Source organism: Solanum dulcamara, chromosome 1, assembly GCF_947179165.1.
Source record: "Solanum dulcamara chromosome 1, daSolDulc1.2, whole genome shotgun sequence".
Taxonomy (NCBI): Eukaryota; Viridiplantae; Streptophyta; class Magnoliopsida; order Solanales; family Solanaceae; genus Solanum; species Solanum dulcamara.
Genome location: NC_077237.1, coordinates 38,585,606 through 38,603,973, shown reverse-complemented (window position 1 = coordinate 38,603,973; position 18,368 = coordinate 38,585,606). Strand labels below are relative to the sequence as shown.

The following is an 18,368-nucleotide window of genomic DNA, read 5'->3' as shown; positions in this document are numbered from 1 at the left end:
ACCAACTTCTATTATTGATCATCCTACCTAGGTATGTCTCATTTAGGGATATGTGTCATGACCCGACCCTGTGGGCCGTGACCGGGTTCCCAAGATGTACACTCACGTATACACCTATAAATTGTAGGTAAGGCTATCGTATGATCACATATTAGCCCAACCCGTCTCTTGAGAGGCTAAAACGTATTATTCAGGCAGCCTAACACATAAGCCGATGAGGCTATCATAGCATGTGGGTTTCTACCATTATATACATACATGCGAGCCGACAAGGCTACCACGATAGAGGGAACATCCTAAACATATCTCATACAAACATGATTAAGCACACATATATACACAACCCATTCCTATGTCTACAGACCTCTAAGAGTAGTGACGAAAACATATGGCGGGATAAGGCCCCCGCCATACCTTTAAATAAACGAAAGTAAATATATACACCAGGGGTCAGTACCAAAAACTAGGCTATGACATAATGGAGCTTGTTCCAAATTGGCTGAGCGGAATCCAAAGTTGGCAGACTCCCAAAACCTGTGTCTGCACCTGCGGGCATGAAATACAGCCCCCGAAAGGAGAGGGTCAGTACGACATATTGACTCAGTATGTAATCATACAATATTATAAAGAAGTTACATTTAAAATAGGGATGCAAGAGGCAAGTATAACGTTTAACCATTCACCGTACCTGCATCTATAACATAAATTCATACATACTATCATAACTGTCATCATGAGCACCTGTGTATTATTAGCGCTATGGAACGTACATCCCGATCCATGTATATAGACAATACATACCGAGGAACGATGGCTCGATCCACATATCATATGATAATGTTGAGAAATGACAGCCCGACCCGTATCTCATATATTACAGTATGCGTGAGCAAGGTAGCGTATAATCATATGTAACTAAATTGCCATCCGAGGCCCAACTGAGTAATCAAGAAAACCATCCCTTGAAGATCAGGGTAGTAGTCATTTTAAGTACCCTTTAACAATCAGTAAGAGTTATATCGAGTGAAGTCTCAGGCATCAGAAGCATGTGTCAAGGCGATGCCATATAGTTTATGTAATTAGAGACTTTTACTCTTATAGGGCCTCTAACATTTATGAGTAAATATGAGTCATGAGTTATATACAGAACTTAGGAATGGAATGACCTCTCCAAACCCACATCCTTCATTACTTAACTTGAAGGAATGTCAAAAGAAAGGAAGAGATAGCTTCACATACCTTTTATCGAGTAATCGTAACCACTCTTGCCTTGTCGCCTCCAGAACCTATTTAACACGAAGGTAATGCTAATATTAATAACCTTTAACCTTCCAACTTATCAAACTATAACCAAGTATCCATAGGAATCATTTCCTTAGACCTTTCTCAAGTAGTTTATTACTTGGTTAAGAAGTTAACAAAAATCGGGCAGAATTTCCCCTATAACTTGCCCTATCCGAACTTCTAACTACATACTCAATTACTAGAGCCAACCAAAAAAAATTCAGCAGCTCATATATAAGTAAACCACTTCAATATTACACAACACAAACTCCAAACAATTTGATTAAACTACGATACCAAAATAAGATTTTCAATCGTTAATTCGTAAAATCTTTAACCACGCGGAACGGAGGGTTAGGTGGCTGCAACCAGAAGCATACACTCCTATGTTTACCCACGTTCCATCCCTGCAACACTCCATAAAACCATCTTCAAAAACAACGCCATAGTCACAATAACACTATACAACCTTAACAACTTTAATTTTGCTAAAACAAATTCAATTTAGTTTGTTTCTAATGCCAAGCATAATTATACATTTTTCCCTACTTTAAAATTCATTTAAAACTTGTATTACACCCCATATGAACATGATTAACTTCACCTTGAAATGGAAGAACTTACCTTGTTTAAAAGTTGTAAAAACTAGCCTTGGAAGTTTCTTAACTGCGCTGAAAAGTAGTGGACTGCTCGTCACCCTTCCTTTCTGCCCAAAACCAAATTTTTTGATTATTAAACACTGTTATATATTCGTAGGATACCTTAAATAATTAATTCACGGAACGAAATCGGTCATTACCTTTCTTGGCCCCCAAACCCGTAGCTCCTCTTTGCTTGTTCTCTCAAACTTTCCCTCAATTCTCATCTTTTCCAAGTGTAAAAGTGATATTAAGATGCCGTAGTCATCAAAAGAAACATATATATCCTTTCTTAAGAGGTGACATGTGTCATCCCCTAAGGGTGACACGTGTCCACCTTCCATTGGACCCAACTCAAGTAGGTGTGTCACCTACTTGGTCCAAATAGGTGTATCACCTATTTCATCCAAGTAGGTGCATCACATGCTTGCTTCCAAGTAGGTGCTACGCCTCCTTTCTTCTCTTCCATGGGTTCGTAATCTCATCTCACTTTAAGAGCTTATGTATTCCTCACCATTTAAGCTTGACGTGTACTGAAGTAACTTAAGTACATAGGAAATCCAAGTTGATAACTTACGCAAGTAGATTGCGTACCACGACTCATTATTTTCCCCCCCAACTCCTTCCAAGTCTCTCTAGACGTATTTCTAATCTTCCCTCTTATGGGGCATCCCATTATCCCTTCCTTGGAGTTATTTGGTAAGGTTGCAGATAATTTGGGTCACAGGGCATCTTTTAAGAAGTTTAAGAAGTGTTTCACTGTATAAAAGTACAGGGCATAACATCCTTCCCCCCTTTAGCATATTCGTCCTCGAATGTTAAGAAAAACCCTCTTCAAGGTCTTAGACAGATTACAAAGAACTTTTATTTACTGCAACCATAAATGATTTTTTCTAAGCAATCAATGTAATAGTTTCAAGGGTTGAGATTACCTGTAGACATCAGGAACAAGTACGAATATCTATTCTTCATCTCCTTTTAAGCTTCCTAAGTCATATCTTCTTTATTTTTGTTTTGCCACAGCACCATGACGAAGGCCACGTCTTTGGTGCAAAATCTCCTAACTTGGTGATCTAGTACAGCTATAGGGCGTCCTTATACGAGAGTTCCTCAATCACCTAGATATCATCCATAGGGAATTTCAGGCAGTATCACCGACTCATTTGCGAAGCATCGATATGTGAAAGACTGTGTGTACCGCTTCCAGATCTGAAGGTAGGTCTAGCTCATAGGCAACCTTGCCTACTCTTCAGATGATCCGATAGGGACCAATGTATCTTGGGTTAAGCTTCCCCTTCTTTCCGAACCTCAACACTCCCTTTATGGGTGACAGCTTTAAGAACACACAATCATCCACCTGAAACTCTAAAGGTCGACGTCGATTATCTACATATGCTTTTTGTCGACTTTGAGTTGTTAACAATATTTCCTGAATAAGCTTCACTTTATCCACCACTTGCTGAACCATATCCTGGACAATTAGTCATATCTCACCAATATCAAACCAACCAATTGGTGACCTACACTTCCTGCCATATAAAGCTGTACGGTGCCATTTGAATGCTAGAGTGATAGCTGTTATTATAGGAAAACTTGATAAGTGGTAGATGATCATCCCAGCTGCCTCTAAAGTCAATAATACAAGCCCGCAACATGTCTTCTAATATTTGAATGGTACGTTCAGCTTGCCTGTCCCTCTGAGGGTGGAATGCTATGCTAAGATTTACCTGCATCCCTAATCCCTCTTGAAATGATCTCTAGAAGTTAGCGGTTAATTAAGCTCTCCTGTCTGATATAATCTATGTGGGAACCCCATGAATTTTTACTACCTCCTTGATGTACAACTTCGCATAATCCTCAGCTGAGTATGTAGTGCTAACTTAGAGGAAGTGGGATGATTTCGGCAGTCTATACATAATAACCCATTGGAATCATATTTCCATAGAGTACAAGGTAAGCCTGTAATGAAATCCATATTGATTGCTTCCCACTTCCAAGTCGGGATTTCCATCTCCTGTAATAGCCCGCCATGCTTTTGATGTTCAATCTTAACATATTGACAATTTGGGCCCTAGGCCACAAATTCGGCGATATTCTTTTTCATACCATCCTACCAATCTCGACATTTGAGGTCATGATACATTTTGGTCGACCCTGGATGAATAGATTAGTGGGCATGGTGTGCCTCCCCAATCACCTGCTGCCACAACCCTGCAATTTTAGGTACACAGATTTGGCCTCTACATCTTAGTACCCCACTGGGCTTGATCTCGAATGGATTCTTTTCTTTGTGAAGAGTTTCATCTCTATACTGTACCAGGACAGGGTCCTTATACTGGAAGCGCTTTATCTACTCCATTATAAAGGATTCGGAAACTCCTCGAACTCCACCATCCTCCAATATGGCCAACTAGACTCGAAGCCTAGCTAATTGGCAAATTTTGCGGACTATGTCTTTCCGCTCTAGTTGTAAATTTGCCAACCTACCCATTGATTTATGGCTAAGTGCATCAGCCACCACGTTTGTTTTCCTTGGTGTTATAGAATATCGATATCATAATCTTTCAGCAATTCTAGCCACCTCCTTTGTTGTAAATTCAGCTCTTTCTACTTGAAAATATATTGGAGGCTCCTATGATCTATATAAATATCAACATGTATGCCGTATAAGTAGTGCCTCCATATTTTTAACGCATGAATTACTACTGCTAGCACCAAGTCATGGGTTGGATAGTTCTTTTTGTGTTTCTTGAACTGTCGAGAGACATAGGCTATGACTCTACCATGCTGCATTAGCACACAACCTAGCTCAATACCGGAGGCATCACAATAAATAACGTCACCATCTGGTCCCTCAAGAAGAGTTAGGACTGGGGTCATAGTCAATCTTTCCTTCAATAACTGGAAGCTCTATTCGCATGTATCAGTCCACTGGAACTTGGCCTCTTTCTGAGTTATCCTGGTTAAAGGTGCGGAAATCAAAGCGAAGTTTTCCATGAACCTCCTCTAATATCCTACTAACCCCAGAAAACTACATACTTCCGTGGGAGTCATCGGTCTAGGCCATGCTTTTACAGCCTCAATTTTCTGTGTATCAACCCAAATGCCATCCTCCTCGATAACATGCCCCAAGAATGATACCGAGGTCAACCAGAATTCACACTTAGAGAATTTTGCGTACAATTTCTGGTGTTGAAGCACCCTAAGTACCGTCTGCAAATAATCCATGTGTTCCACTTCCGATCGTGAATAGAACAGGATGTCATCAATAAACACGATCACAAACAAGTTTAGAAATGGCTTGAATACCTGGTTCATGAAGTCCATAAATACTGCTAGGGTGTTGGTCAGTCCAAATGACATTACCCTAAACTCGTAATGCCCATATCGGGTTCTGAACGTAGTCTTTGGATTATCTGTTTCTCTTACCCGTACCTAATGGTAGCCTAACCGCAGGTCTATCTTTGAGAAATGCTTAGCACCCTGCAACTGGTCAAACAAATCATCAATCCTGGGGAGAGGGTATCTATTCTTTATTGTTGCCTTGTTCAGCTACCTATAGTCAACACATATTCGCAGCGACCCATACTTCTTTTTCACAAATAGTACCGGTGCTCCCCAAGGTGATGTACTGGGCCTAATGAAGCCTTTTTCTAACAAGTCCCTCAACTGCTCTTTTAATTCCTTCAATTCTATAGGTGCTATTCTGTGAGGAGGGATAAATATAGGCTGAGTATATGGTAACACATCTATAGTGAACTCGATGTCCCATTTGGGAGAAAGACCTAGGAGTTCATCTAGGAATACATCTGGATACTCATTGACCATTGGTATTGACTAAAGAGTTGGTACCTCTGCTTCCAGTTCATGCACCCACACCAAATGATAAATATACCCCTTTCTAACCATTTTTCTTGCCTTGAGGTATGAAATAAACTTACCCCTCGTCTGTGTCACGACCCAACCCCGTAGGCCGCGACTGGGGTCCGACCTGGACCCCCCGTACATATATCTATTAGCTGAGGTCACATTGAATCGTAAATAAGACAATATCATATAATAGAGCCCCACTGGCGATAACATTTTCATAAACTGTAGCCCTTTTCGTTTGTATCACAACATGATAGGGCACGCAAGCCGACAAGACTGCCATAACATAATAATATATATCATATATCATGTAGACCCAGCTTAATCAAACTGACATACACAACCCACATATACATGTCTGCAGACCTCTAAACATATAAATGACAACATATGGCGGGACAGGGCCCCCGCCGTACCCCTGAATGGATAAAACAATTTCTATACATCCGTGGACAGTATCAAAAACTAGGCTCCGATACAATGAAGCCTCTTCTAGCTGAGCTGCATGGAATCCTAAGCTGACGGACTCCCAAAATCTGTATCTGTACCTGCGGGCATGAACGCAGCCCCCCGAGAAAGGGGGTCAGTACGATATGTGTACTGAGTATGTAAAACATAATATAAAACAACTGGAAACATATCTGAGATAGAGAATCAGGGGATAAGATATCAATTCAGAAACCTGTACCTGTACTTTATGAATTACAAAAACATGCATGTTCGAGTCATATCATATAGCCGGCCCTTTCGGGGGTCCGGTGAATCATCTCTGTAAAATCATCTCTGTAAAACCATCATGGCCCCAGTGCCATCACCACCTTATTACAACACATCATCATATATTTATACACGTATCCTGGCCCTCTATTGAGGGACTCAGTGAATAATGCAGTGAACTGTGCACGAGAACATATCCTGGCCCGGGACTCAGGGAAAGAAGTGTTACAATATACACGAGTAGAGTAGTGAGTAACTATATGCAATTTAAATCATTATCAGAGACTCGACAGAATAAGAAAGTTAAGCTTTTATTTGAGAACCCGAGTAGCGGTGTAGTCATCTCGAGTGTCCTCTAAATGCCATTATGGGCTGTCTCAATTATAATCTCGGGGCTCCTAGACATGTACTAAAGTAAAGCCAAATCGCTTATGGAACCAGAAACATTTGTTAACATATAGTCTGTAAGACTTGGAGCCTGTACATTTGTTAACATAAAAGTTCGATATTCAGACGTAAATAAGAGATGCTAAGAATGGAGTTACGCCGGAACTCATATGATGTTTAACCTACAACTAAGACATGCCAGAAGAAGAAAGAGAATAAACTATATATGGTCTGTACTTTTCTTTATGGGATCTGCATACACATATTTCATACCCGGCCCATCATGGGGCTCGGTGAATCATTATGGCATCATAATCTCACTTTCGTACCAAACATGTATCAAAGGAAATGAGAGATAGCTTTCCAAATACTAGTGTTTAATACATAGAAGCCTTACTAGGCAATACTCAATTCTTGCAGAAATTCCAATACTAAGCAGTGGATATGGGTTATGAGGCATACTTGGAGTTTTGGGAATGGAATTATCCCCACATTCCACACACACTTCACTTAAGGCTAAAACTTGCCAAAAGGAAAGAAAGATAATTGTACGTGCTTATACCAAAACATGCCACAAGAAAGCTTTACATACCTTTTAGGAGTTACCCTTTATCCTGCTCGTCTCGTCGTCTTCCGAACCTATTCAATATGAAAGTAATACGAATATCAACTACTCTTAACTTTCCAGCATCTTGGATTACGCCTTAATGTTAATGGAATCTATTGCCTTAGTTGTTTCCTCGACTAGTCCTTTAGTTTGTTAAGGCGTTAACGAAAATTGGGCAGCACCTCCCCTATAATGTGCCCTATCCAAATTTCCAATCAGGTCCCTAAGACCTACAGCCAACCAACAACAACAACCTGCAGCAATTCATACCAACAATATACAGCATACACTCCAAACAACTTATTCCAAAAATACGATATCTCAATAGGGCGTCTAGCCTTTATTTTGTGACGCCTTTAATTATACATAACAAGGGGTCATGTGGCTTCTACCAGCAGCACCCTAACCCACATTAGGACATATTTAGGCCCTGCAACAACAAGCCACACCCCTGCAGAGCAACTCACAAGAACAACACTTTGTTTCGACAACAATTCAACTATAACGACTACAAATTAGTTTATTCCGAACGCCAAGTATTTCTAAGCCATTTTCATATTTCCAGCCACCAATAGGGAGTGTAACATGCTCCATAAGAACACATAAAGCTCAAATTTAAATAAGAAACCTTACCTTACGTTAAACTTGTCAAACTCGCCAAAACTATCCAAAATGTAAAATCTGGACAGCTTACTGTTTTACCTTGTCGCTTCGTTTCGAAGGGGTAATGGAGGGAAACAGGATTTACGTCCTTCATGAAAGTTATAGACATGTGTATTAGGGTCGCAAACAATTTCGAATCATCCCTACATCAATTTTGTACAAAAAGATATGACCAAGATACTCACAGCTGTCCGTGTAGGATTTCCAAAACCAAATTTGAGCAGTACCTCCTCTACACTTCATCACCACTTTTCAAGCTGATACAAGTGGAACTGGATTTTGGAGTCTGAATGAAAGTTATATAACCACGAAATACCTTTCCAAAACATATTACATCACTTGAAACGAATCTGTATACAAGAAGTTATACGATTATTACTAACCACTGTCCCTTCCAAAAACGGGTTTATTAATTAACGTTTTCTCTTATTTTCTCTTCCAAATTCCAATTGCAAAGCTGGAGTTTTACTTCCATGAAGGTCTTAAAATACATATATACATATCCACGTACTTAAGATACACCGTATATAATTAATTCACGGAAGAAAATTGGAAAACAAACCTTTAAACTTCAAGAACCATGGCTGCTTCTCTATTTCTCTCCCTCACGTTTTTTTCTCTCTAAGTTGGCTGATGTTTTGATGGATAACTGAAATATATGATATATATCAACATATATATGTGGCTTTAGGGTGTAACACGTGTCAACCCCAAGAGGTGACACGTGTCCAGCCCCTATTGGGCCACCGTATCATGCTGCCAACTATGGGCTGCCACGTGGCAGTGGGGTCCACCACCCCCCAAGCAGGTGGGTCACCTACTTGCTTGAGGTGCTGCCACGTGTCGCTTCTTCATTGGCTACCACGTGTCGTCTTTTTTTTTTTTCCTTCCTCGTGGGCTCGTAATCTCGTCTTATTTTATGTACCTATGTAATCCGTGCTACGTAAGTTTGATATATGCTTAAGTAGCTCAAGTGCATATGACTTTTAACTTAGTAGCTTACATAGGTAAATCGAGTCCTACGACTCATTACTTGACCTCCAATTCCTTTCGGACTCTTATGATTTCATCTCCAACCTTCTCTAGTATGGGGTATCACATTCTCCCTTCCTTAGAGACGTTTGATAGTGTCGTAACTTAAGTGGCTCACATGCTAACTTTTAAGTAACTTAAGGGACATTACGAGTTTAAAAAGGGTGGGGTGTAACATCCTTCCCCCCTTTAGAACATTCGTCCCCGAATGTTAGCTAAAACTTCTCTTAGCACCTTATACAAATCGTAGGGAGATTCATTGCTATTTTCTTAACACGTACTTCCATACCAATATTTCATATACGTGTTTCAGGAATCGGGGTTACCTGTAAATATTGGGAATAGGTGCAAATACTTGTGTTTTATATCCTCTTCAATTTCCCAGGTCATCCCTTTTCTGGTTTTGGTTTTGCCACAGTATCTTGACGGAAGGCACGTCCCCAGTTCGCAACCTTCTAATTTGCCAATCCAAGATGGCAATAAGTTTCTCCTCATAGGATTACTCTTCCATCTCATGGACTTCATTTATGAGACATACTATGGGTGGATCGCCAGTACAGTTGCGAAACATTTATATTTAATAGACTGGGCGTATGGTTTCCAAATCAGGTGGTAAGCTTAAATTACCAGTCACATTGCCCACCTTATGAGTAACTTGATACCTTCTAACATATTTTGGGTTAAGTCCCCTTTTCTGGGTGACTCTGTTATGAACATCCAATCATCCATTTGAACTTTGAATGTCGATGTCGATTATCTGTATATCATTTCTGCCGACTCTGGGCTTTTAGTCAATAGTTTGCTTAATCCTGTTTGGCCTACCAGCTTAGTCTTTTTCCCATCAGGGGGACCTATAGGCGCTTCCTTACAACATCTTGTAGGGGGTCATTTGGATACTGTAATGGTAGCCCTTCTCGTAGGCAAACCTAATAATTGATGGACGATAGTCCTAGCTACACGTAAGCCAACCTCATAAGCTCGCAATATATTTTTTAGCAGTTGATAGTATGCTCAGTCTATTCAGAAGCCCGAGGTAAATGCGGTATGAAGGTTTGTCTGTGCTCTCGACCTCTTCTTGGACCGAGGTCCAAACGTTCACCATATTTGAAGTTCCTCTATCTGAGATATTAGTTGGGGAACTTCACGGAATCTTACTACTTCCTTGTCATATAGCTTCACCTAGTTCCAGTTGCATAGGTGGTCTTGCTTGGAAGCAAAGGGGTTGATTCGTTAGCCTTCTCGCAATAACCCGCATAGCACCCTACTCTTGAAAAGTTTAGAATAGGTGCATGGTGACGTTGATAATTTGGGAATCCTTAGCTTCGTATAGTTTTTCTCGACTTTCTTTAGAACTTTAACTGGCCTATATAGTTATTCTGTGGTTTTCCACTCGTTAACTGGTTCTATGTTGAAGAACTGTGGCATTCAAGTGCGTCGTCAATTAGCAATTAGCTAATCCTTCTTATTTTGCTTAAACCCTTGTTACAATTGCCTTAACGTATCCTATAATACTCTGGGTACATAATCTCATATCGTTTCTCCATCACTAGTTCAGATTCCTCCATCTCGCGAGATCCCACCAGCACTAACGCATTAAGTTCCATCAGAATTTTGAAGTTAAGCGTGCTGGGGCAAGAGTAATATTGGGATGGGTGACCTTCCTGGGAAGTCTTCGTGTATCGTTTCACTGTAATCCTTTCTACGATGTGCGGGCACTCAATTTAGCCCAAGATTTACCTTAGTGTTGTCTCGCGAGTCTTTATGTTTTTCCCTGTCCTTCCTTTGTTATCTTACGACCAGTATCGGCATAGACCTTTAGTTCCGCTATGACCATGTCCCTTTTTGGTTAGTTTGGTTTAACTTCCCCTATTGTATCCCCCCCCTTTCTGTACGCACCCATTCATTAGGGTGGGCTACTGAGTAGCGCTAAAGTTCTTTTATATAGTAACCTTTGGAGCCATTTTGAGTTTTGGCTATTATTAGATGGCATATCTTTAATGGAATTTCACATATGAGCTCCCCTATCCTTTATTTATTTTGTGTTCTTCTCATTTTCTACCACAGGAGGCTTTCTATTCCTTTGTCCTTGGTTATACATTTATCACAACATCATTTGCGACAAACTCTATAGCCAACATTTTGGCTTTTTGGTCTAGCATGTTGTCATTATCCCTCGTAGTGTCTCTTGAGTTATCCAATATCCTTCCATGGTTACATTTTTTTGTGTTTTTATCCGCAACCACCTTCTAGTGTTATGTTGTTCAGGGTCTCGTCACAAACTTCTTAACGCTACCTTATGTAGCATTCTGGCTTCCATCCAATTATTGGTAACTTCTGGAGCTTTCCAACTTGGTTTAGCAAGATATCTTATCAAAGTTTAGACGTCTATCTCACATTTATTGCTATATCAACTGCCTCCTCCTACCTTTGCCATTTTCTCATTAACTTCCCCCCTTTAGGGGATACCCGCACTTTCCTCTATTTGTACTTTGTTCTAAGTCTCTATGTCCAGTCTAAATTTTTGTCCAATTCCTTTCACCAATCTATTTGGTACCGCATCATGTCTTTATTTATCTGCATGTTTATAATCTGACTATCCGTGTACGGAGCCTTGATTAAATTACGAAGCGATAGAACCTTTCCATATCTAACATAATGTCTTATCTACTAATCAGTACTTGAACAATGTGACCTAGGGAACAACTCGTCCAAGGCCACCTTCTACTTTTTCTTTTTCCAAGAATTACTTAGCACCTGTAGTTGTTCCAATCCCTATTAGGTAGTGCTAGTATTCTGACAATAACTATTCTAGGTTTTCTTGAAGTAGTGGTTTTGTCCCAACCTATATCCTTTGTTTCTTGGGACGAATAAAAGTTACGTCATTTGTTCCTTAAGTTTTCCATCCTCGTCCCTTAAGGATTCCACTATTTTTGGGGCGACGTTGTGTATACGCGTCATTTCTTTGTATCTTAAGCCCCATGCTCTTACTCCGTTCTCAATGCAGGCCTTTAACTTAGGCAACGCGTACGAAGTGCATCTTACTAGTGGTTCCAATTTATCCCTGCATACTCGTATCACACTGTTCAGTTCATACTTACATATCCCCCTTTTAATTCGTATTCCTGTTTAGTTCCTGACACCTCCTTGAGGTGCTTCTGTCTAAAGCTCTTTCCCCAATTAGTCGGTGGAGAACTATAAGCTGTTATCGTAACCCTTCTTTCAATCATTGTTGGAAGAAAACAGAACCTCTTAAACATCACAGTACTTCTTCTAATACTTGACCTACCTGGTCTCCTTCTGAGTTTATCCTCGAGTTATGAACAACTCATCTAATTTACAATTAGGAGTTGAGGGCTTGGATTATTTTTTTCAAAAAGAGTGAAACTCATTCGCGGGACATCTTATCCTTCACCCTGAGCCCTCTGTTTATATTTCTACAGTACAAATACGGCTGGAGATACCGTAGTCTGAACTTTACTACTTAATTAAGCTTTTGTTACTCCGAAATAAAATTCTTCAAGTAAAAAAAAAGTGCCCCTTGTCGGCGACCTGAAAGATACCTCTTACAGTTTTAGTTAAACACAGTAGGGGTATTTGGTATCAATTTCTCGGGCATCTCAAAAATCTATGCTTTACTTCCTTTTTCTTGTTCTGGGAAAATTTCGGCAGAGTTTCCTCTACATTTCTTACTTATCCCAAAACCTGCATGCAGAAAATACCAACAATGTCTCACAGGGCCAGCATATATATTTACATGTCATATCACAGCCGCACAGGGCTTTCAATGTCATTTTTTTTTTTTTTTCCGCAGCCACACAGGGCTTTCAACGTCAACAATAATATAAAAATATTAGACTTACCTCATATGTCCAACTTCAAACTGCAACTATTGCACTTCCTGACTGCTTTCCCTTCAGGTTTCAGCTTTACATTTTAAATAATACTTCACTACCTTACCAAACAGATATCTTCCGTGCCTTCACTTTACTTACATGCGTGCTTTGTAACTTTCCATGTCATCAATTACTCTCTTTTGTTGGTGTCATCCTTCTGTTAAGATCCAAGGTTAGTATAAGGAATTTTTTTCCTATGACTCAGATCTAAAGCACGATCTCAGATGTAGAAGAAAGGTAACATCCTAAATGTCCTATAGCTTCCTGTTTATAGATGTGGCGCGCAACACATCGATAACCAAGACTCTATTAGACACGGTCTGCAGACACTCCGAGGACGAACTGCTCTGATACCACTTCTGTCACGACCCAACCCCATAGGCCGCGACTGGGGTCCGACCTGGACCCCCCGTACATATATCTATTAGCTGAGGTCACATTGAATCGTAAATAAGACAATATCATGTAATAGAGCCCCACTGGCGATAACATTTTCATAAACTGTAGCCCTTTTCGTTTGTATCACAACATGACAGGGAACGCAAGCCGACAAGGCTGCCATAACATAATAATATATATCATATATCATGTAGACCCAGCTTAATCAAACTGACATACACAACCCACATATACATGTCTGCAGACCTCTAAACATATAAATGACAACATATGGCGGGACAGGGCCCCCGCCGTACCCCTGAATGGATAAAACAATTTCTATACATCCGTGGACAGTATCAAAAACTAGGCTCCGATACAATGAAGCCTCTTCCAGCTGAGCTGCATGGAATCCTAAGCTGACGGACTCCCAAAATCTGTATCTGTACCTGCGGGCATGAACGCAGCCCCCCGAGAAAGGGGGTCAGTACGATATGTGTACTGAGTATGTAAAACATAATATAAAACAACTGGAAACATATCTGAGATAGAGAATCAGGGGATAAGATATCAATTCAGAAACCTGTACCTGTACTTTATGAATTACAAAAACATGCATGTTCGAGTCATATCATATAGCCGGCCCTTTCGGGGGTCCGGTGAATCATCTCTGTAAAATCATCTCTGTAAAACCATCATGGCCCCAGTGCCATCACCACCTTATTACAACACATCATCATATATTTATACACGTATCCTGGCCCTCTATTGAGGGACTCAGTGAATAATGCAGTGAACTGTGCACGAGAACATATCCTGGCCCGGGACTCAGGGAAAGAAGTGTTACAATATACACGAGTAGAGTAGTGAGTAACTATATGCAATTTAAATCATTATCAGAGACTCGACAGAATAAGAAAGTTAAGCTTTTATTTGAGAACCCGAGTAGCGGTGTAGTCATCTCGAGTGTCCTCTAAATGCCATTATGGGCTGTCTCAATTATAATCTCGGGGCTCCTAGACATGTACTAAAGTAAAGCCAAATCGCTTATGGAACCAGAAACATTTGTTAACATATAGTCTGTAAGACTTGGAGCCTGTACATTTGTTACCTTTTTAACATATAAAAGTTTCCAGGGAAATAGTTCGATTATTATAAAAGTTCGATATTCAGACGTAAATAAGAGATGCTAAGAATGGAGTTACGCCGGAACTCATATGATGTTTAACCTACAACTAAGACATGCCAGAAGAAGAAAGAGAATAAACTATATATGGTCTGTACTTTTCTTTATGGGATCTGCATACACATATTTCATACCCGGCCCATCATGGGGCTCGGTGAATCATTATGGCATCATAATCTCACTTTTGTACCAAACATGTATCAAAGGAAATGAGAGATAGCTTTCCAAATACTAGTGTTTAATACATAGAAGCCTTACTAGGCAATACTCAATTCTTGCAGAAATTCCAATACTAAGCAGTGGATATGGGTTATGAGGCATACTTGGAGTTTTGGGAATGGAATTATCCCCACATTCCACACACACTTCACTTAAGGCTAAAACTTGCCAAAAGGAAAGAAAGATAATTGTACGTGCTTATACCAAAACATGCCACAAGAAAGCTTTACATACCTTTTAGGAGTTACCCTTTATCCTGCTCGTCTCGTCGTCTTCCGAACCTATTCAATATGAAAGTAATACGAATATCAACTACTCTTAACTTTCCAGCATCTTGGATTACGCCTTAATGTTAATGGAATCTATTGCCTTAGTTGTTTCCTCGACTAGTCCTTTAGTTTGTTAAGGCGTTAACGAAAATTGGGCAGCACCTCCCCTATAATGTGCCCTATCCAAATTTCCAATCAGGTCCCTAAGACCTACAGCCAACCAACAACAACAACCTGCAGCAATTCATACCAACAATATACAGCATACACTCCAAACAACTTATTCCAAAAATACGATATCTCAATAGGGCGTCTAGCCTTTATTTTGTGACGCCTTTAATTATACATAACAAGGGGTCATGTGGCTTCTACCAGCAGCACCCTAACCCACATTAGGACATATTTAGGCCCTGCAACAACAAGCCACACCCCTGCAGAGCAACTCACAAGAACAACACTTTGTTTCGACAACAATTCAACTATAACGACTACAAATTAGTTTATTCCGAACGCCAAGTATTTCTAAGCCATTTTCATATTTCCAGCCACCAATAGGGAGTGTAACATGCTCCATAAGAACACATAAAGCTCAAATTTAAATAAGAAACCTTACCTTACGTTAAACTTGTCAAACTCGCCAAAACTATCCAAAATGTGAAATCTGGACAGCTTACTGTTTTACCTTGTCGCTTCGTTTCGAAGGGGTAATGGAGGGAAACAGGATTTACGTCCTTCATGAAAGTTATAGACATGTGTATTAGGGTCGCAAACAATTTCGAATCATCCCTACATCAATTTTGTACAAAAAGATATGACCAAGATACTCACAGCTGTCCGTGTAGGATTTCCAAAACCAAATTTGAGCAGTACCTCCTCTACACTTCATCACCACTTTTCAAGCTGATACAAGTGGAACTGGATTTTGGAGTCTGAATGAAAGTTATAGAACCACGAAATACCTTTCCAAAACATATTACATCACTTGAAACGAATCTGTATACAAGAAGTTATACGATTATTACTAACCACTGTCCCTTCCAAAAACGGGTTTATTAATTAACGTTTTCTCTTATTTTCTCTTCCAAATTCCAATTGCAAAGCTGGAGTTTTACTTCCATGAAGGTCTTAAAATACATATATACATATCCACGTACTTAAGATACACCGTATATAATTAATTCACGGAAGAAAATTGGAAAACAAACCTTTAAACTTCAAGAACCATGGCTGCTTCTCTATTTCTCTCCCTCACGTTTTTTTCTCTCTAAGTTGGCTGATGTTTTGATGGATAACTGAAATATATGATATATATCAACATATATATGTGGCTTTAGGGTGTAACACGTGTCAACCCCAAGAGGTGACACGTGTCCAGCCCCTATTGGGCCACCGTATCATGCTGCCAACTATGGGCTGCCACGTGGCAGTGGGGTCCACCACCCCCCAAGCAGGTGGGTCACCTACTTGCTTGAGGTGCTGCCACGTGTCGCTTCTTCATTGGCTACCACGTGTCGTCTTTTTTTTTTTTCCTTCCTCGTGGGCTCGTAATCTCGTCTTATTTTATGTACCTATGTAATCCGTGCTACGTAAGTTTGATATATGCTTAAGTAGCTCAAGTGCATATGACTTTTAACTTAGTAGCTTACATAGGTAAATCGAGTCCTACGACTCATTACTTGACCTCCAATTCCTTTCGGACTCTTATGATTTCATCTCCAACCTTCTCTAGTATGGGGTATCACATTCTCCCTTCCTTAGAGACGTTTGATAGTGTCGTAACTTAAGTGGCTCACATGCTAACTTTTAAGTAACTTAAGGGACATTACGAGTTTAAAAAGGGTGGGGTGTAACAGTCTGTGCCGTATTCCCCAACTATTTGATAGTTGGCTCATCTGGGAGCTGGAACCGAACTACTTTGTTTCTACAATCAAAGTTAGCATAAAAAGAAGCTACCAATCGATACCCATAACAACATCAAACTCTACCATATCTAATGTCATGACCCAATCCCATAGGCCGCGACCGGGGTCCAACCTGGACCCCTCCTATGCATATCTATCAGCTATACCTAAGTTGAACCATGTGTGATGTGACACAAACCCAAAAGCCTTAATAGTTGAAAACCTTTTCATGTACATGTAGCCTCCTTTATTCGTATCATATTATGAAAGGGCACGCAAGCCGACGGGGATGTCATAACATAAAAACATTTACAACAAACTTATAAATAACCCACATATACATATGTCTACAGACCTCTAAGAATAGTAACAACAACATATGGCAGGACAGGGCCCCTGTTGTACCACTTAACAATTATATACATACATATTACATGACTAGTATCAAAAGTTATGCTCCGGAATAGTGGAGCGCTCCCAATAACGCTGAGTGGAAACCCTAAGTTGGCGGATCTCCAAACTGAACATCTGTACCTGCGGGCATGAAATGCAGCCCCCTGAAGAACAAGGGTTCAGTACAATATATGTACTGAGTATATAAAGCATAACAATACATAACTGAGCTGACTACTGAAGTAGGGATGCATGAAAGAAATATAATAGTTAACGAATTTCTCTACCTAGATCTTATGACAGGAGGGCGTATATACCTTCCTTACATACCATACCTGGCCCATTATGGGACTTGGTGCTACAAGTGTGTCACTGTATTTCCACATGCATGCCTATAGACTGTATCTGGCCCTTTAGTGAGGGACTCAATGAAGATGTCATTTCATCATTTATTATGCCCGGCCCTTCATGGGATGTGGTGAATGATCATTGCATTATATATCATGCTTGGACCTTCATAGGACGCGATGAATAATCATTTCATCATATACCATGCCCGCCCCTTCATAGGACGCGGTGAATTTATCATGCCCGACCCTTCATGGGACGCGGTGAATTTATCATGCTTGGCCCTTCATGGGATGCGGTAAATTTATCATGCCCGGCCCTTCATAGGACGCGGTGAGTGACGTATTAATAGCGTGCACGAGTAAAGTAAAGAGGAACCATATGCAATTATTTCATCCTCTGAGATTCGGTATAACAATCGTCATGGATTATCATTTGAGGATCAAAAATATCATCGTCTCACATATCCTCTAACTTCCATTAGGGACACATCGACAGAGTCTCAAGAGTCCTGGGCTTTTATTAAGGTAATACCAAACGGCTTATGCAATCAGAGACACTTGTCATTATAGAGTTCTTAGGC

The 18,368-nt window shown here is 40.2% G+C and overlaps 1 long non-coding RNA gene across 1 annotated transcript; it reads right to left on the bottom strand.

The window, feature by feature from the left end:
• Window positions 1-13,839: 13,839 nt before the first annotated feature.
• LOC129887836 (uncharacterized) lies at window positions 13,840-15,839 on the bottom strand. Its single transcript, XR_008766502.1, has 3 exons — window positions 15,757-15,839; window positions 15,109-15,155; window positions 13,840-13,918 (listed from the first exon to the last, which is right to left on the bottom strand). It is a non-coding gene; the product is annotated as an uncharacterized LOC129887836 (long non-coding RNA).
• Between the last annotated feature and the right edge of the window lie 2,529 nt (window positions 15,840-18,368).